Source organism: Lynx rufus, unplaced genomic scaffold (assembly GCF_022079265.1).
Source record: "Lynx rufus isolate CCGP_SWC_20201006 ecotype Redwood Valley unplaced genomic scaffold, mLynRuf1.p SCAF_6, whole genome shotgun sequence".
NCBI classification, from domain to species: Eukaryota; Metazoa; Chordata; class Mammalia; order Carnivora; family Felidae; genus Lynx; species Lynx rufus.
The window spans coordinates 44,556,909-44,582,337 of record NW_025814878.1 but is presented as its reverse complement, the minus strand read 5'-3'; the positions used below and the strand labels follow the sequence as shown (position 1 = coordinate 44,582,337).

Here is a 25,429-nt window from a genome sequence, read left to right as displayed (position 1 = left end):
TTTGGCTAATGTTGATAGTGCTGCTATAAACATTGGGGTGCATGTACCCCTTTGAATCAGTATTTTAAAAAAAATTTTAATGTTTGTTTATTTTTGAGAGAGACAGAGACAGAGTGTGAGTGGGGGAGACGCAGAGAGAGAGAGAGAGGGAGGGAGACACACAGAATCTGAAGCAGGCTCCAGGCTCTGACTTGTCAGCACAGAGCCCGACACGAGGCTCAAACTCACGAACCGTGAGATCATGACCTGAGCCAAAGTCGGATGCATAACTGACTGAGCCAACCAGGCGCCCCAGCTCCTTTGAATCAGTATTTTTGTATCCTTTGGATAAATACCTGGCAGTGCAATTGTGGGCTCGTAGGGTAGTTTTATTTTTAACTTCTGGAGGAACTTTCATACTGTGTTCCAGAGTGGCTGTTTGCATTCCTACCAGCGGTGCAAAAGAGTTCCCCTTTCTCCACATCCTCACCAACATCTCTTGTTTCCTGAGTTGTTAATTCTAGCCATTCTGACAGGTGTGAGGTGGTAGCTCATTGTGGCTTTGATTTGTAAACATTAGTTCTGAAAAAATAATCTTGAGGCCACTCAAGAGTAACAAAAACTTTCTCATGCTAAGAAATTTTGACTGTACCTGGAGTTAGATCAGATTTCATAAGTTAAGGGTATAACCTCTACAAATATTTCTTCGTTTCAGATGCCAGCTGCAGGCTTTGGAGTTCCCAGGCCATTTGTACTTCTGACCAGTTAGCTATAAATTTGGAGCTTTTCACTACCCTTCTGGCTTGATAATTTGCTAGACTGACTCGCAGAACTCAGAAAAGCACTGTATGTACTTTATTTTATTAAAAAGAGTTCAAGTCAGGACTAACCAAAAGAAGAAATGCAGACCTCACCCTGGGAGGGTTCTAAATGCTAAGCTTTCATGTCCTCGGGATGCATCACCTTCCTGGAAGATGAATACAGGTCACCATCTTGGAAGCTCACTGGAGCTTTGGGTGTCTGGAGATTTATCGGGGTTCCAATACAGATATGATTGGCTATGTGGCTGAAGTCAGGTTCCAACACCCCTCTCGTCCCCAGAGATTGGGCTACATCAAAGTTACAACTTTCTGATCATGTAGTTGGTCCTTCCAGCATAGCCAGCCCCTTGTCTTAAAACTAGGGACCCACCATGAGTCACCTCATTAGCATAAGCCCTTGAGTTCCCAGGGGGGCACCGTGAATAACAAACATATCCTTGTCACTCAAAAAATCCCAAAGGTTTAACGGGTCCCTCGGAAGAATCAGGAGCAAAGCCAACCAAAATTTTTATACAATACTCAGGTTACATTAGAGAACAAAATACCAGTAAACACACTATTTTCTGGAGTGTTTCAGAAAACTATTCTCTTTTTTCCTAGTCCCTGTCCCTACTCACTTCCCACTTAACTTCTCAATTAGAGAGGAGCACATTCAGCTACTCCTACTTTCTGGCACAGGCTCAGGACCTCACCCTCCCTTCAAGGGCTGATGTGTATCGATGCTCCTTCTCCCTCTAGGTCCACACTTTTAGCTGAATCAGGCAGCCCCTGTACTGAGGACAGGGACAGAACCAATGGCAGCTCATCAACTTTTCATTCCACACAAGTGGATTTTCTGTCTTACCCATGTTCCCCTTCCTCATGCAGTCCTCCAGTGAACTCTAGCCATCTGCCCATTCTCTATCAGAAACTGATCTGTCTCCTAATTTTTAAGGAGCTGCACTCTGCCAATGATCAATGAGACTCTTGACCCCACCTCATGTTTCATTTAAGGCCCTTTTCTCTTCTTGGTCCTCTTTATTCTAAGGGAAGTAGTTTAGTTAAAGCTCTTTATGGAAGTTGGGAGTTTTTCATAAGAAAGTTGTACTATGGGGTTTCTAGACTGACACTGGAATGTTAGGCATGGCTGGAACGTTTGGGGTTCTGTCTTCTTAAAGAAGTTGACAAAACTGAGTGTATTGTAACCACCTCAGTTCTAAAGATGGCAAAACAATTCCTGCATTTATTAGCTTCATTGTGACTTTTATGGATGAGAAAAAGGAATTGAGAATATCTATACACACAAAGAATCTTTGGGAAACCTAAGCTGAGGGAAGGTTGAACATCAGTTAAATTTTTTTTCTAAAAGGGAGCACATTACAAGAGATATTCTAGTATTTTTCCTAAGAAACTCTGGTAATATCTCTCAAAAATTACTGTGAAATGTTTTAGGACTCTTAATTCAATCATCATTAAAACTGGGGAGGTGAGTGCATTGAGGGTTTTCATTGTGATATATTCTGATTCCTTCTTGGTCCATATTACAGGGTATTGCCCAGTAGTCTTTACTTTTCTATAGGAGAAGATACAAAATCAACATTTCGATAATCCTGCTAAGCTATAATAGGATCTAGTTTTTATCGTTTGGGGTAGAGCATCTTAACCTGAATCCCTGCTGAATTCCCAAGAGCAGTGATTGTCCTTCCCTGAAATGTCTTTCCCTTACACTACACAGGACTGTCTTTAGGGGTCCTGAGACCATCTGACTCCAGAGTGGAAGACATATTTGGGGGTACACTTTGCCTTTGCAACGTTGTGCTGCTTTGTCTTGCCAGGCACATTAACAGGAGTGTTAATGTCAATGCTTTTAATCTAGTAGTTAAAGGTTTAAATGAAAGAAAAGAAATGAAATATGAAATACAATATCCAACTAGAAGAAATACAGCAAAATATTTATTTTACTAGCAGCAACCCCAGAAGTCTGACTTACCGTGGGCATTTTAGAGTTTAGAAACAGTTACTCAATGTTACAGATTTACCTAGAACTCCTAGGAAGCAAACCATTAAATTAAGGGATTGAAAGCCGGGAACCTCTAGAGACCCCATGGTTGAAGGGTCACAGGCACAGAAAACTGAAGCTCTTTCCTCTACTTGCTCCTTATGTTGAGGCAAACATGTTATATCTGAAGGAAAGAGACTGAGTGCAGCTAATAAAAAGCCGAGGCAGCTGACCCATCAGCCAAGTCAGCCTTCTGGAAAATAACAGTCCACACATTAGGTAAAGAACATGTCTTTTCATTTGAAAGGCAGCTTGAGACTAACCAAGGATGATTTTAATTCAAGGATAGAAAAGCATTACAGACTCATTGTTGTATGATACAGAGTTGTTGCCCAGAATAGTGGTTATCCTTTGTTACCAGACAAAAAACACAAAAATATCAACTGTTAATAAAGAGAGTGGAATTTAGGTGAGATGGGAGATCAACAGCATGTAATTGATTTCATAATTACTAGGTTTGTTTAAAAAACTTTATATATGTTTCTGCTTAAAAGCCTTAAACTGTACTTTAAAAAGAAAAAAGAATTATAACCTTTTTTGGAATGAAAATTAATACACGTTCTTTTTAAAAAATTCAGAAAATATAAAAAAGTGTAAAGAAAACAAAAATCCCCTTTAATCACCTCCAGGGATAAATGCTATTAACAAAATATTTGTATAACAATATGTGTGAGTTTAAGAACAGAGGCGTATTTTATATGGTTCTTTAAAGCTTATTTTACTTGATATGTCCTAGCTTTTCTGTAGATTAACAAATATAGCTATGCATCATTATTTTAATGGTTTCTTTTATTTCATCACATGTCTCTACCATATGCTTTTCAAGAAATGCTCTTCTTAAAATGACCAATCTCTGTAATTCTAACCATTCTATTCTTGGCTTCCACCCATTGTGCACAATCACATGTGGCTGGGATACAAGTCTACTGGTTCCTGGGCCAATACAGATATTTATCAGAACCCTTTCTTTTATCAGAAAACTGGCTTAAAGATGATTTCTCTCCACTGTTGAAATATAGGAAGACAATGGCTGATTAGGCAGACATTGTTTCAAACAACACCCTCTAAATGAGAAACCTTAAGACAAGGTACCAAGGAGTAAAAACTAAATTATATTCAAAGAGAATAAAACATTGAAGTTATATATATTTCTGAAAGGATGCATGAATAGAAAAATAAATATTCTGGGAAAGTTTATAAAAGCATTCAAGCATGGGGAAAACAACAGTTAAAGTAACAATGACTTCTTATAATTGAAGATTGATTAAAAAGAAAAAAAAACCCCAGCTACTTGAGTTTCCCTAATTTGGTTCTATTTGCATAGTCTTTGGTAATATACTGATTGCAATTATTGGTTAATATTTTTATTTAGTTGTATTTAAAAAATTTTTTTTTTCTAACGTTTATTTTTGAGACAGAGAGAGACAGAGCATGAATAGGGGAGGGTCAGAGAGAGAGGGAGACACAGAATCTGAAATAGGCTCCAGACTCTGAGCTGTCAGCACAGAGCCCGACGCAGGGCTCGAACTCACGGACCGCGAAATCATGACCTGAGCCGAAGTCAGACACGTAACCAACTGAGCCACTAGGCGCCCCTATTTAGTTGTATTAACAAAGAAATGTCTTCCTAATTTACGTAAAGGCATCAGTTAAAAAAATGAAAATAAATAAACATATCATTTACTTACCAAATTAAAACCTGTAGTAAGCCTAACAAGTCAGTTCTTACAGCAGTATTCACCTCAAAGGCATATTTGGTCTTATACAAAATATCTATTTAAAAAAATAACAAGCTTTTATTGTAGGCATCCTCAAGCTATAAGCTATCAATAAATTTCATTTTGACTTATCTTAAAATATTATGGTATTGTAGCATCCATGAACATAATCGACAGAGCAACTTTCTCTTAATGTGTCCCTATAATAACAATCGGAATATTTGAAATTGGTAACAAATGTCAATGGATGAGTTACTATAGAATTTCCTGCAGAATATGATTTCTGTCTATTAATATGCAGTGAGGTTACCAAACTTTGCCTGAATCTTTGAGAGAGTACAATTCTCATGTGGGGCTACCTATCAGATAACATTAGTGTTGCTATAACCAGGAAGGTTTTTACATTATAAATAAATAACCATACTCAGACAAAAAAATCAAGTGAGCTTCCAAAACTTCTCATTCCTGATACATCAAGGAGAAAGGCACTTAGCAACTGAACCTACTGCACCTTAGTTGTAGAGTATTAACACAATTACATTAGAATGCATAGAAACATGAAATCTATGGAGTGTAAACTTGTCAACAAGGCACTTTCATCAAATGATGCAGAACATCTAAGGGGTCAAATGTATTGCTGAGATATCAAATGGCTCCTGCCTTTTCTTCACTTGGAAAATACCAGGCGATATTTCTGTGGATAAGGAGACTTCCTGAAGTGGATTTTTGTTACCTGTTAATTATCAATTCCTCCTTCCCCCTTCATTATGGTTTCTTGGTGCTCATTCAGAGCCTAATCCTTGTCCATGCAGCACAGAAGCTTCAGGAGAATTCTATCCCTTCCCTAGTGGAATAGGGATAGGATGAGTGGACCTGTTTAAAGGGTAATCACATATTCCTTTCCACAGTAAGTAATTCAACATATGGTGTTTCTAATCCCCTCCCCCCCGCCACCCCGCCAAATTGATTCATAACCAAGTATGTGATCCAATCTAGCTAAATGGGAAGAAAGTTTCCTTGGGCTTCTTGAAGGTTTCATCATTGTTAAGAGAGAGGTATCAGAAAAGAAGTGTTCTTTTCCTCTGAGTGCCATCCTCAGTAGATATAAGGCCTGGAACGCTACACCAATTTTCCTACTCAGGAAATTAGTAGGGGGATGAGTCAACAGATAAAGGAGGCTCAGTCGGGAGAACACAAAGAAATTGAACAAGATCCACTAAATTAAGCCAACTCTGAAAGTCTTCCCTCTAGAGTTCCGATACCATGAGTTAACAAACTCTCTACTTTTAAATCACTTTGAACTGGGTTTAATACTATTTGTAGACAAAAACTCTCATATTTTACAGAACTTTCTAGGTTTTTTTGTCCTATAATGTGTAGTGTTATTTTATTCAAGGCCTCTTTTATAGGCATTAAGTCATACCTTCTATGAAGACTTTTTCTAAATGTGAACAGATAATTACATAAAAGTTTCAGGATTTTTTCCCCTCAGGTGATACAATAGGTCTTTGGAGAATTTATATATGGGTCTTGGTTATTTTCAGTAATTTTTAAAAATTTATGAAGGAAAGTTTCCTTCCTACCTTATGTGAACTAAACTTTTGAGCCTCCATGTCTCTTTCCACTGACCTGGAGTAAACAGCTTACTGAAATAGTTCTACTCTGAACATGAAAATGGAACATATTTTTCACATTCACTACACAAGGATATGAATCCTTGTCCTTGAACTTCTGACTATGCCCTCTTAGGACAGTAAGATAATTCTGCACAGGAATACCTGTCTTCGGGACTTTTAATTCACATACACTCTCAGTGCATGGCCTTTTACATAAATGATAGCCCATCTTGACCTTTGAATCTATTTATCCCTGTACCGTTTCTATGGCATGTTACAACGCGGTTCATGTTCTTTTCTCTTGCCTCTGACACCATACTATACATGCGTTGTTCAAGTTTATGGTTATACTTAACCTATAGCAGAAGATTCAAGGCCTCCTTAATTCTAGACTCTGGGTTGTGACTAATTCTGGGGGATCCATTCTAGCTGGTAGAGGTGGGTAGAAGGCTCTAGCAAATCAGCAGATCAGAAATTAATCTCCTTGCATCACCCAATTTCTACAGAAACCAGATAACCATGGAAAATGGGGGAAACGATTTCATGGGTAATTTTTTATAGATTTCTATAGATTTCCTCCACTTGATAAACTCACATACCACAGCCTAAGTGTGGTTCTCTAGCTAGTCCTGCAATTTTGACAACATGCCCCAGAAGTTGTAACCCCAATTTTAGAATCATCTCTGTGACATTCCTTTGAATTACTGCTGTTATTCCAATTATCATTATATTTGGGGCTTGCCTGGCACCCAGTTTTTGTTATATTATCCCACCAGTGTAATGGTCATGTTGAAAACATACTCTTGGACAGTCTGATAATTTAAATTCATTGATTCTAGACTCAGGCTCCCCAAGTCCCATTCCAGACTGAATCATTATCTTTGAAGATGCAGGTTTTATATACTTAAATTTCTCAGGTGATTCTAGTGTACAACCAAGTTTAAGGACACATATTTTAATTCAAGATGCAGCACAATGAGAAAATTTAGATGCACGTTCCTTATAATTGCTACTTCCTGACTATAACATGTATATATACTCAATCCTACGTTTAATCAATTTAGGACAGACTCTGGCTTAAATCATATATAAAGAAGAACGGATGGCAAATGGAATGTATAATGTTCATCATTGCAACTGGTTTTCTTCAAAGGAGCTGCCTGTGGTTTTACATGGTGTATCTTACAGAAGGTTCCCGAGGTTTTTTCTAGATGTTATTACTTTTCCCCAAAGTTTCATATCTACAGACCACAAAGAAAAAAAAAATCTTTTCACGATCTCTCTCATTTCTTTATCTCTCTCAGTCTCTTTCATTTATTCCTTCTGTTCCCCTCTTGTCCCTCTCCCTCCTGTTGTCTAGTTCTGTCTGGTACCAGAGGAGACCTGGAGAGACCATGTGACCCCATGCTCCTGACACATAGAGCCATAGGAAAATGGAGTCTTTTCTTTTTGTGTGTGTGGTACAAACTTCTTATGGAACATTTTCTCCAACTCTATAGATTTCTGTTTCTTCTACATTCTACACAGCTTTTAGGAATAAATATGTGCCCCTGAACATTTTCCAGGGAGTATATAAATGCCTCTTACTCAAAAAGTGGTAAGTCCTTTTGTCTAAGCCTTCCCTAAGGAGTAGAGACTAACGGGACCTTACACCTCTCTGAGGTGTCAAAGGTTCTGTTGTTGTATCCTCTGGAAAAATAGGAGCATAATTAAGGTATACACCAAAGCAATGTAGAAAAGCAGCATGAGATCTTAATACATCTCTTAATACATGACTTCACAATAAAGAAACAAATTGCTAAACTGTTGTATAGGTTAAGGTTGCCAGATTTAGGAGGAAAAAATACTGGACATCCAGTTAAATTCGAATTCCAGATAGATAATGACTATTTCTTAGTATGAGTATGTCCCTTACAGTATATGGGACATACTTATACCAAAATTTATTTGTTGTTTATCTGAAATTCAAATTTCACTGGGCATCTTGTAGTTTATCTGGCAACCCTAACATTTAGTTAACTTACTTAAATTCTATTCTAAAAAAAAATTCACTTTTCCTCCTTGGGTTTTTCTTAGAAATTTTTATGTGCTCTCTACCTCAGTGATTCTCAAGGTACAGTCTCTGAGAACTTTCAGGCTCCATCTCAGACCTATTGAAAAACACACTTGATGCGGCAATTTTTGTTTTGACAACCCCTCTAGGTGCTTCTGATGAATGCTCAAATTTGAGAACTGCTGTATCTCAACCCAGGTTGCCTTTCTACCAGTGTAATTAACTTCTACACATCTGTATGTCCAAAGAATCCAAGTTAAAATAAAATAATACTAGCGTGGAATTCTAACAAGTTGAACGACCAAGGAAATATTCTTAATATTCACCTGAATAAGTCATATGGTAGAATCAGCTTCAAATAATTAAATTTTTTTTACGGCTCTTATCACGAAATTACCACTCAGTAACTGAGTAGAGCTACTTTCTTATGACCATCATTATCATTCTATATAAGCATTATTCACATTCTTTGATGAGTGGCATGAAATCAATCACCCAGGACATGGACTTGATTCTAATAGGCAATACTTAATAGTAAACTAGAGCAAGAACATTTGACTCAAATACATGCCTTGCTTGAGTGAATGGGATTGTGTTAATACTTGAGTTCCTAGAGGAAGCACCAAAACCAGCCCCAAATTATGATTTCATTTTTTACAAGGAAATAAAGTGAATCATTGGAAATGAACATAGTAGTTTAAATAAATGCTGATTTCAATAAAGTGGGTTTTTCATTAAAGTGTACCGAATTGTATAACATGGAAGTAGTTTGTTTTGTTTTGTTCAATTTTTTTTTAATAAGGCAAGAATCCAGGGCAACTCAAAGGTTCATTGTACACTGTGGGGAGTCAGGGGAGGGTATAATTTGGGTCGTTGTTTATTTTATTTTATTTTATTTTATTTTATTTTATTTTATTTTATTTTTTTAATTTTTTTTTCAACGTTTATTTATTTTTGGGACAGAGAGAGACAGAGCATGAACGGGGGAGGGGCAGAGACAGAGGGAGACACAGAATCGGAAACAGGCTCCAGGCTCCGAGCCATCAGCCCAGAGTCCGACACTGGGCTCGAACTCACGGACCGCGAGATCGTGACCTGGCTGAAGTCGGACGCTTAACCGACTGCACCACCCAGGCGCCCCTGGGTCGTTGTTTAAATTGCATTTTATAAAAACAGATCTCACTTTGTGGGGGCACATTCAACCAATGTGAAATACGGTTTCAATGACATACCAGGACCAGAAATAATGTGTCCTGAATTAGAACAAATGACGGCTTCCTTTTGGAAGTATGAGAAAGGATGCTAGAATTTATATTACTATAATTTAGATTACAAGAACAGGCAAGTTTCTTCATTTGTGTCCTGAGTATATTTATAAATATGAATAGAATATTTATATTTGCTACCTATTTCATAAACTAATTGTTAAGGCAAATAAAATTCTTGGAGCTGATGTTAGCTACTGTTTTAGTGTGCAGGGCACCTCCAGAGGCCTGAGACTAGCATCGGATCTGCTCTTTAACATACAGATACAGGCTAGTTGGTCCAAGAAGTTTTGTGAAATCTACTGTGGTTCTAGCAGACTCTGGCGTACAGGGTTCCTAGGATATCCAGGCTTTCTGAGCAGAAGCAGGCCCACTGGATGAGGGACAGAACAGACTGAAGAGCAGCTGGCTTGGGAATGGTGGTAGTGTTCGGAATTTCTGAGTTGTCATTGAACTGAACTTGATGAAGTTTCATTCAACTCATTCATCAGCCCTATTCCATTTCCTCCCATATCCAGGGTAATACTGTAAACAAGCAGCCAGGACTTCCTTTGGATGAGTCTGTTCCGAATGACTCAGCTATTCTCAGGTGGTAAAATGGCCAGGTGAACCCTTCCTGCAAAAATATAGGGATGGTTTCCAAATCTTTGGAATTGCCCCTAGCTCGGACTCTTCCATCCATGATTAGTTTTTACATTATAAAATACGTGCCTGACCTAAATGAGTACTATACCACATATCTCTACAGCTGGAGTCCAGGGAAGGAAAAGCTTACTGCTTTCAAAACATACATGTCAGAGATTGAGCTCTTAAGGATCAAATTAAAGAAACCCTTTCTCCATGTATTCAGTCAGAGTTTTTCTCAAAATCACATTCTTGGATGTAATATAACTTCTAATGAGTATTGTGATTATAGATTAAAAAAGAATTAAATTAAAATCAGAACTGTGAGTTAACATAATTATTTAAGTAATACCTAAGGCTGTATTTTGGAGAGTTTCTTCCAACTAGCATTAGGGATGATTACTAAGGAAAAAGGACTAGTGCTATTAGAAGAAAATATGCAGGGGTTCCTGGGTGGCTCAGTTGGTTGAGTGTCTGACTCTTGATTTCAGATCAGTTCATGATCCCAGGGTTTTGGGATAGAGCCCTGTGTCAGGCTCTCCACTTAGCATGGAACCTAATTGAGATTCTGTCTCTCTCTCTCTCTGTCTCTCTCTCTGTCTCTCCCTTTGCCCCTCCATGGCTTGCTCTCTCTTAAAAAAAAAAAAAAAAAAAAGAAAGAAAGAAAACATGCAAATGCAGTCATACCTTGAAGTTTTGGAGTTCAGTTCAGTTTCCATGAAGATGAAAATGAGTTAAATCCAAATATGAGAGTATAAAATTAAAACAATCTGGTTATTTTAAGAGAGGAACTTAATTACAAAGCCATGTTTATAAATTTGGATTTTTGTTTATTTATTTTTGCCAGTTCTTTCACCATTCAAGTATATTTTTCATAGTGGGAAAATTTAAATTGTAATCTCTATCCTTTAAAGAAGTTTGTTAATCTCTCAACCAAAAGAAAATAAAGTAACGTTTATTTGAGTCTCACATGTGTGGGTCATTTGAGAACATTTTTTTAATGGGGAGGTTTTATATAACATCATTATTAGCTCTGAGAATGGATGTGGACACTGATTTCTGCATTGAGATATTAATATGATTAGGGTTTTTGCTAGTTTTATTTTTTTTTTGGCTTTGCTGAAATTAAGCCAACACATTGTATATTCCATTATTTTAGAATTCCTTCCTTGTATTAAGACATTTGCTGTGATTTAAAAAAAATGTACCAGTAGTTAACGATATGCTTTTAAAACAGACTTGTAGGCCTGATTTTGTAATGAGCTGAACACATGGTGTACATCTACCTCGAATTCTTGGACAGTCAGAGGGACGCATGGCCACAGGCAGTTGTAAATTCTGCCAGGGCTTTAAAGAATTTATAGTGAAATCTTGCATTGATTATAAGAATTGATGTCTTTGGCTTTTAACTTTCCCGTGAATTGAAGAATATTGTGCAGTAAATCTACATCAGTCTTTCAAAATTATCAGAGGATTCTTGAGATTCCTCTAGGCCACATCTCCAGAGAAAGTTCCGTAACCCAAATGTTGCCCATATTCACTTTATATGTCTGTTTCCCTGATTCAGACTCAGCCTCAAATCTAACACAACATTGAAGAATATCTTTTACTTTGTTATTATTGGGGGGGGTGGGGTGGAAAGTGCTACTGCTTCCGTCAAAATATTTTATTATTGAAAATAGTGTAATTTCATACCAACAATTCTTAAAAGCCTTCATACCCTGAATATACAAAAACAGATTTAATTTTGGATTGAGAGTATATGGCCATTCAGTTAACCTAGCCAAACACAAAGGTCGGCCAACAATTACTTTAGAAGAAGTTCCTTTGCTTATAAGAGTAATCTGCTTGAACCATTTTAAGTAAAAAATGGGGGATTTATTGTTAGGATATTAAACTATCTCTTAGAACCCAAGGGGGAAAGTGCCATCAAGTCTCAGGCAAGATAAGAACTGGAAATCACAGAGAATATTTTTCTTTCAAATACAAGCTGAATACAAGAGCATCCATTAGCATATGTTGTTTTGCCAAAGTTGATAATTGGTGCACCTGAAGAAGAGAATTTTAACCTGTTGGTAAGTTTGTGATGAATTACAACATAAAAGGTTGTGAGTGATTTGAATTCTCTGCTCAGAGGGCATTTCTCTGAATTCAAGAGGGCATACCCAGGACAAATCCCACTCAATCCTGTATGTATAAGAGAGCTCTCCTTCCTTGAAAACCTCCAGGGAGATTTTTGAAAGCACTTCCTGAGTCTGACGAAGTGCTAAAAAACACACAATATGCAAACTTTCTAGTCATTTTCCCTAACAAGACGATATCTGTGTGTGGCTAAGAAGCTGTGTTTGTTTTTACCATTTTTTTTTAAATCCAAACTTGGCATATTCATAAGACAGATTCAAGATATTGTTTCAGTTTGTTGAATGGCAGTCACAACAGTCTGGTTAGGAATGATTTCTCAGTGTCCAATCCTATCAAAAAAGTCAGTGAAATACCTTCTACCATTTTAGAATATACACATGTGAGATGAAATTCTCAGTGATAAAGAACAAGAAAACTAAAGATGGAATTATTCGATTGATATAAAACCTCATTTTTATCTTAAACTGAATGATATCTAGCTGTTATCCTTCCATTACTGAGTGACCTTAAAGTGTTTTATTCTTATTATTGAGAAACATATTTTCAGTTCTGCTTTAAAATTCATAAGATTCAATATTACATGCATTTTATTTTATACTCTAAATTTAATTCCTGTTTGATAACATTTATTTTAATCTTATTTATATTTATATTTATCTTCCATTTACAATAAACAATAGAGGTTTTTCGGTTATACAGAAATAAAGGTTTGTTTTTTTTTTAAGATAAATGTGGTAAAGGTAATTTCACTTATAGAAAATGGAAGCAAATACCACTTACACGTTGATATGACAAAAATCGTGAAGATAGAAATGTAAGATAAGTAACAAGTTTTGAAAACATTATAATCGCTTTTTAATGCAATAATTAGCAAAATAAGACTAGCTTTAAAATCTCCAGATTTTACAGAGGCTTTTGAATGGGATAGATGAAGTAAATGTCATCAAAAGTAAAAAAAAAAAATGTTATGATGGAAAGTGGAAAGTGAATACAGTTTAAGAGTCTTCCCTCATATAACTGGAAGTATGTTGTAATACTTAGGTTAACTGTGATAATGAATTGCAGATAACCTCGAATCTTGGATTGAACCAAGAAATGGAAGCCAAGAGCTTAATAATGTTCAATCTCAGCTCTGAGACTAATCCATGGTTCTCAATGTCAAAGCGATTTCAAAGAGGTTCTTTGTTCCATGTCTGAAGTAGGTACTAACTCACAGGAGCGTCATACAATTTCTTCTCTTCTTTGTCAGGGTGAACCATGTCTCCCCTCACCCCTTCAGGGTATTGCATAAATAAAGAACACCTGACAATCATTTCGGAATTTTAATGGAAGCAACAACAAAGGGCTTTCACATTAGGAACCCAGGCATTGGTTCCTCATGAAATTGAAAGAAACCCATATTTATTCTGTCTGGATATTTAACATAAAGTAGTTACACTTTCTAGACCTTGAGCCTTTGAAAGGGGGCCCAGGGATGGTCATATTATACTTGTCATTTCTTAGGTAAAGCTTTTATAATTGTAAACATTATGGAAATTCCATTCTCCATAAACTAAGCCTGATACTACTAATGATAGGTTCCAGGCCAGGTTAGATACTTTATTCATTTAAAAAATTTTTTTTTGTCCTGAACTCTTGGATGTCAAATGACTGTAATGCTGACTCCGAATTGAAGCTACTTATGATATATGCAGGGAGGCAGTTCATTAGACCAGTGACCACAGGAGATGTTTCACGTGGGTGGCCTCTGATCTGCTCTGGCTTCCTCTTGACACGAGACTAGCCTTCTGTCCTGAAGCCTGCGAGGCACCCGGGCTGACTGAGAGATTCCAGATTCCTCCTGGGATCTGTCCTCTCCCACTAGAAGGACACTTGGGGGCCTCACCTCAGAACATGCTTATCCAACCCCTTGGGCCTTGCTTGTTAGAAATCCTATATAAGGGGGCTGAGTCTCAAGCAGTGGGAATCAGATGGCCCTAGCTCTTTCTCAGAGCACACATATACCCGTGTACACACCCACATAATGTATCAAATACAATGTTTTAAAAACACCATCTAAAGGAGAATATTATCGGTGAAGGATTTTTGTGAGGTGACGGTGATTTCATCATTTCCATACAACAAGCTTTTTGTAAATCATCTTTAAATATCACTGATATGTTTATTATTTGACTGACAGCTTCTTAAAAGCACCTTCTTTCTACCTCCTCTCTGGAAAAGCTGTTTTCTCCCCCTTTTTTCTATTGTCTGAAGCAATCTCACTCTTCCCTCAGCTTGCCTCTCCGTCAGCAAATGCAGCATCGCTGGTCGCCCAACTAGGACTGCCTGTGGTTTCTAAACACATGGAAGGACAGACAGGAACATGGAAATAATTCCCCTGAAGGAAGTGAGGCAAGTAAGAATACAACAGAAAAAAAAATGTGCCAGGACATGTTTTTTTTTTTTGTACTCAGAACACCCAAGTCAATCCTCATGGGTAGACTTAAAAAGTAAGAATGTGAGGGCATCATACTTGATGATTCTAGAGTTAGAAACCTCAACAGATCTGAAGATCTTCAATGAAGATCTTCCTGAGAGAACCAAACAGTATGAACTTTATTCTCAAAGATATGAAAAACCATTACAGAATTTGGAACAAGGAAATGGTATATCATGAGGTTTGGGTTTTGGAAAGATTACCTGGTTCTGGTGTTAAAAAAGAATTTGATCAATGGAGAGCGAGAGCAGAGGCTAACGCCAGTCAGGAAGCTGTGGCAGGAATCTAGGGGAGAAATGGACAGTATGTGAACTAACATCTTGGAGATTGGGATGGAGAGAGACAGACATATGGGGGAGGTGAAGAACACATTTTCAGGGAGGGGACCTGGTGGAATGTATGTGGGTTTAGTAATGAGAAAGCACCTGAAATGGCCTGTGGGTTTAGTGATGAGAAGGCACCTGAAATGGCCTGAACTGGACAGTAGGTTGAATACAGATTGATACAGAGAAGGAGCTGTTTTGAGAGAAGAAATGGTGGATTTAGTGAAGAAATTTATTTTACTAGCTTTAATAGCCAATTCCTTTCAAAGGTCGAATTCATGCATGAGAAAAAGAATGTACTAAGTGTTTGCTACTAGAATTCACTGATTCCATGGAACAGTTTAATTATAGCCCAGACTCACCCTAAAAACAGAATCATATCTTTTATATTTTCAGCTATATTTATATTTTCTACTAGCCATAGAAATGTCATTTATTTCAAATAAAAACAATTCTTTTGAAAATTCAGAAAATTCTTATAATTCTACTAACAAGGATGATAATACAGAAAAGATCATTTTGCTTTAACCTTCATGTTTTCTTTTGTTTTTTATAAAAATGTTTGTTTATTTATTTATTTTTAAGAAAGAGAGAGAGAGAGAGAGTTCAAGGGAGGGGCAGAAAGAGAAAGGGACAGAGAATCCCAAGCAGGGTCCACACTGTCAGAACAGAGCCCAGTGTGGAGATCTATTTCACGAGCCATGAGATCATGTCCTGAGCCAAGATCAATAGTCAGAGGCTTAACGGACTGAGACCCCCAGGTGCCCCTAACGTTCATGTTTTCAAACAACCTTTCTACAGAATAAGGGTTCAAGGCATGATGAAGAACGTGAGAAAAATCGGTCTTGGTCCAATTGAATAGGCAAAAACAAAATAAATGTATACAAAAAACTAATTAGGAAAGTTCACCAGAAAAAAAAAAAAAGGTGTATTCAAAAATAGATGGGAAATTGTAAGACATATTACTAGAATTTGAGTTTTGTATTTTTTAATTTTAATTTTAATTTATTTTTTGAGAGAGAGAGAGAGAGAACTCAGGGATGGGGCAGAGGGAGAGGGAGAGAGATAATCTTAAACAGGCTCCACGCCCAGCACAGAGATGTGCTCAATCTCTGATGCGGGGCTCAATCCTACAACTGTGAGATCATGACCTGAGCCAAAATCAAGAGTCAGACATTCAACCGACATATCTATCCAGGCACCCCAAAGTTTTAAATATCATATTAATACATTTTACATTCCTTATACTCCTCATGGTGACCTTCACGAAGGAGTCAAATTTTGTTTTGTTTTGTTTTGTTTTTGTGTTTGCCTTTAACATAGAATAAAGTAGTTTTATCCAGAATTATTATCAAGCCTATAGGTTTTGGTTTGTGGATATTTTCATTCATTCGTTCAACAAATATTGGTTAAGTGCCCAACAAATGCCCAACACTGTTCTAGTACACTGGGAATGTAACAGTGAATAAAACCAAGTTTCTGCCATCACAAAGCTGACGTTCTTGGGGAGCAAACAATAAATAACAAGTAAAAATATAATAAGCCAGACTGAGGTAGCTCTAGGAGAAAAGAAAGCTATAGCAGGGGAAGGGAGTTTGGGAATGAGAGCAAGGGCTTGCTTGGGGAAGGTCTTATTGTGGCGTGGCACAGAGGCAAGACATGAGGGAAGGGAAGGACGGAGTCACATGAATATCTGGGGAGGAATGTTCCAGGCCACAGAACATTATAAAGAGAATGCTTAGCTTGTAAGTAGGTATTTATTTAATGTTGGAATTACTTTGCATTTATGCACGAAGCTGGTTGCATCTGGGTATCTGTAGCACTTCCTAGAAAATATTCAGCCTTGGGGTGCCTGGGTAGCTCAGACGGTTAAGCGTCCGACTTCAGCTCAGGTCACGATCTCACGGTCTTTGAGTTCGAGCCCCGCGTCGGGCTCTGGGCTGATGGCTCAGAGCCTGGAGCCTGCTTCCGATTCTGTGTCTCCCTCTCTCTCTGCCCCTCCCCCATTCATGCTCTGTCTCTCTCTGTCCCCAAAATAAACATTAAAAAAATAAATAAATAAATTAATTAATTAATAATAAATAAAAAAGAAAATATTCAGCCTTGAGTCCCAGATTGTAAGAAGGTGTGTGCTTCCCTTCCCTCCCACCTTCAGTCTTCCGTCTCTCCTTGAGTCCCACATCCTACTGGCACCACCCTTCAGGCTGGTTTTAGGTAAAAGACCAAGTTTTCCCTAAACACACAGTTTGGACCCCCCATCCACACCCTAACCTCTGATTCTATTGCGCGAAATAAACTTTTTACTGGGTTACTCTGAGTTTAGAATAAATCGTGTGATCTTCTCTTCATTATTTAACCTAGTTTTGTTCCCGGCTATGGTTCTCCTTGAAGAATAAGAACTAATGAGTTGGTGAAAACATCAGCAGAGAATTAATTCAAAAGAACTCTAAAGCCATAAGTTCCGCAACTGAGTTATAATGGCACAGCATCAACTTTAATTGGTCAAGAGATCTAATAATCTATGTATATATATTTTTTAAAATTTATTCATTTTTGAGAGACAGAGAGAGACAGAGTGTGAGTGGCGGAGGGGCAGAGAGAGGAAGACACAGAATTTGAAGGAGGCTCCAGGCTCTGAGCTGTCAGTAGAGAGACTGACTCGGGGCTCGAACTCATGAATCGTGAGATCATGACCTGAGCCAAAGTCGGACACTTAACTGGCTGAGCCAACCAGGCGCCCCTAATAATATTTTTAAAATATCCTCGTGATACAATTTCTGCTCTGAGATTACTTTAAACTGATTATATTATTTGTACTGAAATATCCAAGTTGTTCTTATATGCATTCTAATTTCTTTTCTTCTCTCCATTGTTCGGCTCGTGCCAGAATCCAGGACCCCCTGCACCTGTTGTTCAGTGAATTGAAATCGTCTCCTAAGTGGTGTCAGGGTCTCTTCTCCAAGGCACGAAGTAGGATTGATCTTAGTTATCCCTCCTATCACGTTACATAAGCGCCCAGAGTGTTTATTGACATGCTGCCTGTCAAAAAACACTCCTACATTTCAGTTTCGTAGAGACGCACTATGTAAAACAGGGATGTCTAGTATCTACATGTAATAGTGGGGTAATAAATGACCTTTCCCCTCTCGAGTCTCAGTGGTTTCTAAAGAACATTTTTTTTTCTTTTGCTCAGGCTGTACCTTAGCAGCTGTGGGTCAGCTGCCATGGATCTGGTCCATGTGCCTTTTCATTCTGAGACTCAGACAAAGGAACCAATCCTGTCTAGATATGGGAAATGAACGAGTGCTCTAGCTGAATCAGGACTCCCCTTGAAGCCTCTGCTCAGTGCTGGCACATTGCCACTTCTCACATTCAACTGGCCTAAGAGAGCCACAGATTTACAGGAGGCACTATGGGTCACAGGTCAATGAGCCTCTTACTTAGAAGGGGGTAAATGTTTGGAGACAAGATTAAGGAGCTAATACACATCTAGTGTTTAATATTTGGCATATGGCAAATTCTATATAAGTGTTATTATTATTCTTTCCTCGTACCAGGCAAATTCCCAACGCTGGGTCAGTGTGATTATCCACATTATCTTTCCTCTATCCAATCAGTAGAAAACTATTTGGAAAACTATGTAAATCTGTTGAGTGGTGTCTCTATAAAATCAAGACCTTCACATCACCTGGATCCCCAGGGGTTCTCTATATCTTTACTTCTCCTGTTTTAACTTTTCCTTCCACTCCCCTCGATGTCTGTTTCAAACTTTTACCATTTGTCTTCAAATTACCATAAGACTCTCTTCCACTTGTCCTTCTGCAGATAACTCACCTATTTTACAAGCATAATTGGGAAAATTGAGCCCATCAGGTGGGATCTCATTTCCATTTTTTTTGGCCTGTCCAGCCAACCTACAACCCTGGCAAAGCCTATTCTCATCTTTAATGCCTTTTGTCCAGACACCAATGATTAAATGTCTATTTTTCTGTTTAAGGCCAATTTTTCCACCTGTGTTCTTCATGCTATGTATTCCTGCCTTCTCTTATATGTCATCATTTTCCCCCTATTTTCTTTTATGGTTTCAGCTTTTTTATTATTCTGTCCCTAAAGAATATTTGAACCATGTCACATGCATCTTTATACTTCCTCTACTGCGCAGAACTGTACTTTTCTATGACATGTGTTTCATATATATTTGTTGACTGAATACACAGTAACCCCCAGAAGCTTCCAGTAGTCAGCACTGTCTTCTCAGGGTCAGGCTACTTGCTGCCAGCCCTCCTTCTATCCTTCTATTCTTTAGGTTGACATTATCAATGGCTATGGTCTGATTTGCTACTGATAAAAGTCAATACTTACAAGCAGTTTCTATGTCACAGACACAGTTCTAAGTGCTTTATATACATTAACAAATTTAATCTTTGTAATAACCCTATGAAGTGGCTATTTTATCTCTAGTTTATACCAGAGGAAACACAGGCACAGAAGGGTTATTAATAAATAGGTATTGTGTCTTTTCCTATATGACTATGGAGAGAAATAAAAAGAATAGATAGATATATAGATAGATAGATAGATAGATAGATGATAGATAGAAGCATAAACATAGATTTAATCTAGTTCTAGCTAGTAAACAATGAAGCCGTGGGGTTTCCTCTTGGGTTTTTTCTTATAGTAACTGATGAGGTCCATAAATAAGTATCCTGAGGAACCAAAATGTTAGCAGAAATAATCATTTAGCTGGTGTGTGCATCAGAATATAAATGAAACACTCCCCCCCCCCACTCTTTTGGCTCCTGATGAAGCTTAAGTATTTAACTTTCATGTTGCTTTACTTGGTCTGCTGTTGCCACAGCAACTAAAGAATGCCTTTCCTCTGCTCTTGTAGGTATCTTACAAACACAGTTTTTTGAGAAAGGCAATGAATCACATTAAAAAAAAAACCACAAAAAAACAAGTGGTCAACATTGAGAACTACTATTTGTGAGTTTCTTAAGACTTAATGAATAGACCTCAGATATTTTTCCTAGCAAAATTCTGTCCATTTTTAAACACACATCATGTCCTATGTCATATTGGAAGCTAAAAAGTAAGGTTTTTATTAGCTTAGAATTATACCAAATATGAAACCCCAACATGTACTTACCTATAACTTATTTATAATGTTTCTATCATCTTGGAAGGTTGGTACCTTTCTGAAAATTTGCTTTTACAATCTCATGTTCCACATTTAGGAAAACGTCATATGTATTTTCCTTTGCCATTTCAAGTTTCTCTCCTCCACTTAGGCATCTTTTAGTTTTTTGTTTGTTTGTTTGTTTTAATGTTCATTTTTTCTGAAAGAGGGAGACAGCCTGAGTGGGGGAGGGTCAGAGAGAGAGACACACCCAGAATCCAAAGCAGACTCCAGGTTCTGAGCTGTCAGCACAGAGCTTGATGTGGGGCTTGAACCCACAGACTGTGAGATTATGACGTGAGCCAAAGTCAGATGCTTAACATACTGAGGCACCCAGGCGTCCCTACTTGGATTTTTTAAAGAGATATTCTAGTGTATTAAGAAATTCTAAATTTGAGAAAAGTGATAGATAAATACTGCTGTTTTAATCAGGACTCTTTCAATTGCAAATGACACAAATACAGCGGAGGCTTGATTAAGCAAAGGGAAATGTATTAACAACTAGCTTGGGTACCTCACAGAAACCAGAGGTTAAAAATTGCAGCATGGTAAGAAGGGAAAATCCAATGAGGGTCTCAAGTAATGCCTGGATGCTCTCTGCTACTCATTGCTATTTGTCCTTGCTCTTTGGCTCCGTGTTCTCTCTCAATGCAGACTAGCTTTAATCACGTGGTTGAAACATGACCAATGACAGCATCTTAAATGTTGCCTTTTATGGCCAAAGCCAGTAGAGAAATATCGCACTAATTCTTTTTTCCTTTATCTAAAATAAATAATAAGCAAAGACAAAGATCAAAAAGAGAAAAGGGACTACTCATTGGCCCAGTTTTGGTGAAATGCCCCACCCATAGAACAATCAGTACTGGCCATGAGAGAGGGTCATGGAACAAGTTACTTCGGCGGGGGTGACCATTTCCTCCTTTTTGAAATTCATCCTTCACTTGGCTTCCTAAACACTATTCTCCCTCTGCCCTCTATCTTTCTGGATGCTTGTGTTCAGTCTCCATTGTTTGTTAAAGGTCTGTGGAGAGAAGAGACAACCACACCAAACCCCATCCTCATAAGACTTCCCTGTAGTAATTGAATTTTGCCTAATTCCTTTTCATTCTGGTGATTAGGATCCCTGCAGTGTTGAACGTAGCCCTCTACCAGTTCATGTTTAAATGAAGTCTTTCTCATTAACAAATTCTTCCACTACTCTTCATATCTTTAATTTTTAAGTATACAGTCAACTATGGTTCATTTAACCGTCAAGGAAGTTGTGCAATATAAAAGATGAAGATGTAGCTAAACAACCTGAAAAAAAACGGGTCCCAGTAGAAAAAGAAAATGCAAGCAATGGAAAACAATTTTCAGCAATAAATTAATATAAAAGGAAATTTCAAAATGGAATAAACAAGCTTGGCTAAAAGAGTCTCTCTCCTTTTTTTTTAATGTTTTATTTATTTTTGAGGGAGAGCACATGCATGCAAGTAGGGGTTAGGGCAGAGAGACAGGGGGACAGAGGATCCAAAGTGGATTCTGCACAGACAGCAGAGAGCCTGATGTGGGCTTCGGCTTCCAGAATAGAGAGATCCTGACGTGAGCTGAAGTCAGTCACTTAACCCACTGAGCCATCCCAGTGTCTGAGAGTCTCTTTTAAAATAGTGTTGGGAGGCCATAAAGGAGAAGGAATTTATGCACGCCCTCACAGAAGAAACTATGAACTTTTTGGCAGCTGCAAGCCCTGGATTTAACTACCATCTTACCATAAAACTGAATGGTTAGAATTCTGCACTTCAAACAGAGCCGATAGAATTTGACAAGTTTCAATCCCTCATTTGCATATTAATCCAACCAATCCCAGTTAAGTTAGTTTCAATCCCTGTTTTGCATAGAGGACCTAAAGGAGAACTGTGCTCATGACCTTTTGTCTTTAAAATTCTGTCCCCTCTTTGTCTTCCTGGGAACATCAGTCAAGTTTCTGCCTGAATCTGTGTCTCCCAAATTGCAGTTCTCGTTGTCCAAATAAATGACTGTATACCTAAATTTTCAGTGATTTTTTTTCTTGCTTGACGCTAATATGCATTTACCTTAACTAGTAGAATTAGAGAGATTTAAGAAGATTTTATATTCCTGAAAAAAACAAGGTACTATGAAAAAGAACTTTTAGAGAACAAGGTGAGCTATTGGTAATTTAAAAATTTACTTGCCAAAATTAAAAAAAAAAAAGAAATGGAAGATAACATTTGGGAAGTCAACTAGGATGGAGTAGTAGGATCTATTATCTGAATAGTAAGAGTAGAATAAAAGGACAATAAAGGAAACTGAGGAAGAAAAAATGCAAAGATATTTATCAGAGTGATAAAAGATATATCATTAAAGGGCCTGGGTACTTCTGAGTACTGATAAACTGCCAAAGATCCATACCCAGACATATCAATATGAAATTTTAGAACATCAAAGATAAAAATGAAATAGTTAGAAAATTTTAGGGAGAAAAAAGCAGTTAAGCTACAAAGGAATGACAGACTGGTCCATGATATTTCATTTATATTATGGCAATAGAAAATAGAGGAATGATGCCTCCAAGAAATTAAGACGTATCATTTCCCATTGAGAATCCTAAACATAGCCAGAATACCATTCAAGTGCAGTGGCAAAGTGTAGCCAGTATAAAATTAAGAAAATTCATATGCCAAATACTCATTCTTCAAAAATCTGAGGATGCACATTAACAAAATAATGGTGTTGACTAAGACAAAGAATGACCCAGGAAACGATTTGTACACCAGAAAGCAATGAAAGGAAAGAGAATTTGCACGACTGGCTTATGGCAGCTTGGAGGGCTAGCATTCAAGAGAAGGAAGGAGGTGTTGGGAAGCTGGCCTCTACGGAAGAAAATGGGACTGTAGAACTCACAGTAGCATGGAGAGCTTGGAAAAAAATGAGAATAATGATGTAGGCACAAAATTTTATAGACTCATTAGAGACAGAGATTAAGCAATGAGAAAAGGAGTTCTCAAAGGTCTGAGACCGAAACATCAAATGTTAACTTACAGGGTCAAATTAGAACAATAACCAAACCGGCATGATGTTGAACCAACCAATTTTTGAAATGGCTACTAATGTCATGCCAGGATTAATTCCAGAAACACACTGAGTCGCTTTTCCTGAGGAAAATACAGTCTGATGGAAAATCAAGATAGAAATAGAAAAACTGTTCCCCCTGCCCCAAATTTGGAGGAGACCCCATGTAAAGCAGGGCTTGGCCTATAACCCACACATACAGAGCACACTTTCAGAGTTGGGTGAACTTCCCTGTGGCAGGCTGGTACTCAGGAACTAAGCAACAGTCTCATTGGCACCTTCATCCTTCATTTAAAGCAGAGTAGGCATGGGATAAAGATTTGGTATACATCTCTTCTTGTCCTTAGAAGTAACTGCTTTCTTCTCATGGTCTCATTTTCCCTTAAATGTCAAGTTGAACTGCTCTAACTGCTGCCAGGGTCTCTGGGTCCAGTGCTCCAGCTTGTAGGTCACCAGATTGGTTTCCAGTAAGGAGCTAAGTTCTTTTGACAGTTCTGCTCTGTCTTGTGGTAGTCCAGTGCCTCTCAATTTCTGGATTTTCAGGAAATTTCCATGTTCTCTCTGTTCTTTATGTTTATGATATAGACTGACTGCCCTTTAACATATATCATCATACAAACTTCTTCTTTCTATGTTTTCTTAACTTGGTCTGGTTCTTCAGTCTGACATACTTTCAGTCTATGCTGTTTGCTCCTCCTTCCTCACTTGTCCCCTCTCTTCAGTTGCATCTGTCTTGCCCTTTTCTGTCCTGCCTTTTTAGAAATTAAGTTATACATTCACTCGTCCTTTCAGCAATATTATGTACTGTACTATAAATGAAAACTGAAATGTTCTAAAAGATTTCACAATCTGAGAGAGGGAAGATCTTTAAGTGAAAGAGTAGAAAATACAAGGCCTTCTGTTGAGGTATGATATCATTATTTTGGGAACGCATAGGACTTAGCACAAGAATGGGACAGGCAAGTTTTGCCTAAGACGCCTAGGTAAAGATTTATGGAGGAAGTGGAAACTGAGCTAGAGTCTGAGGGATGAGTAAGAGTTTGTGAAACAACAACAACAACAACAACAACAACAACAACAGGGCCTAGGGTAAGGAAGATATTCTAGGTAAATGGAGTAGGGTATATGAAGTTACATAATGAGCTACTCCATATCTGTGGTTACCTCTGGCTGTATGTAATTCTTCTCTTCCTGAGTAGGCAGCATGGACACCATTGGCATGTCCATTGTTGCATGGTGGAGTAGTCAAAGGAATTTTTCTGGATAGCTCTTATATTGGATAAATTATATCAACTCTCACTGAAATTTCCCATTCTTCATCTTCTTCTTCCAGGATTTCTCAGCATATCGTATTATTCCCAGATATGGAAAGTGGTGAAATTTATTAACAAACTCATCTTCTTAAATATTAAACAAATTACTGGTAATGATAGACACTGGGGGGATTTTTTTAAGCCTGTATTTTGAGATGTTTAAGCAATAGTCTTTGAGGGCAACTTACCAAATGCATTAGAGGAAGTCATTTGGAAACCTCTTTACTGCTTTCAGAAACAAGAGAATTGAACTTCTCTTTTTGCAGCCAATTCTCTTCAGCCACACACACACACAAATGAAGGTTTACTAACACTCTTTCTCCTGAGAACACTATCTACTGTGAGAAGTGCCAACAGCTGAAAGCATCAAGCCTGCCCTCGCACTGTGAGAACACAGCTCTCTCCCAGGATCTGCCCAGATGCTCATTAAAATCCAATGAGTACCCTACAAGGATGTGTTGTTTTGTCCAACATCATAGCTTTCAGAAAGAAAAGAATTTCAACTAGGTGTGGGAAGTCGGACAAAGTCGAACACCATGGTAACTGGGTCAAATTAACTCTTTAAACAGGAGCCACCAAACATGAATGGATGCTGGCCATGCGTAACCATTTAAGACCTTCCAACATTACAGTTGAACTTGCTTCTGCCCCAGTATAACTTCTGCTATTCCCCAAATTTGACAGGACCCATTTCCCTTCTCTTCTCACTCTAGCTTTGTATCTTTCCTTTTTACTCTGCTCCTTCTTTTTGTATCTCTGGCACTGACTGATGAATTTAGTCTCTGGAATATCTCATGGTCCTGGTCATCTTTT

The 25,429-nt window shown here is 37.9% G+C and overlaps 1 pseudogene; it reads right to left on the bottom strand.

Annotated features, from left to right (window-relative positions):
* Window positions 1-25,429, bottom strand: part of LOC124529103 (CWF19-like protein 1) — a 105,824-nt pseudogene that overhangs the window by 57,125 nt on the left and 23,270 nt on the right.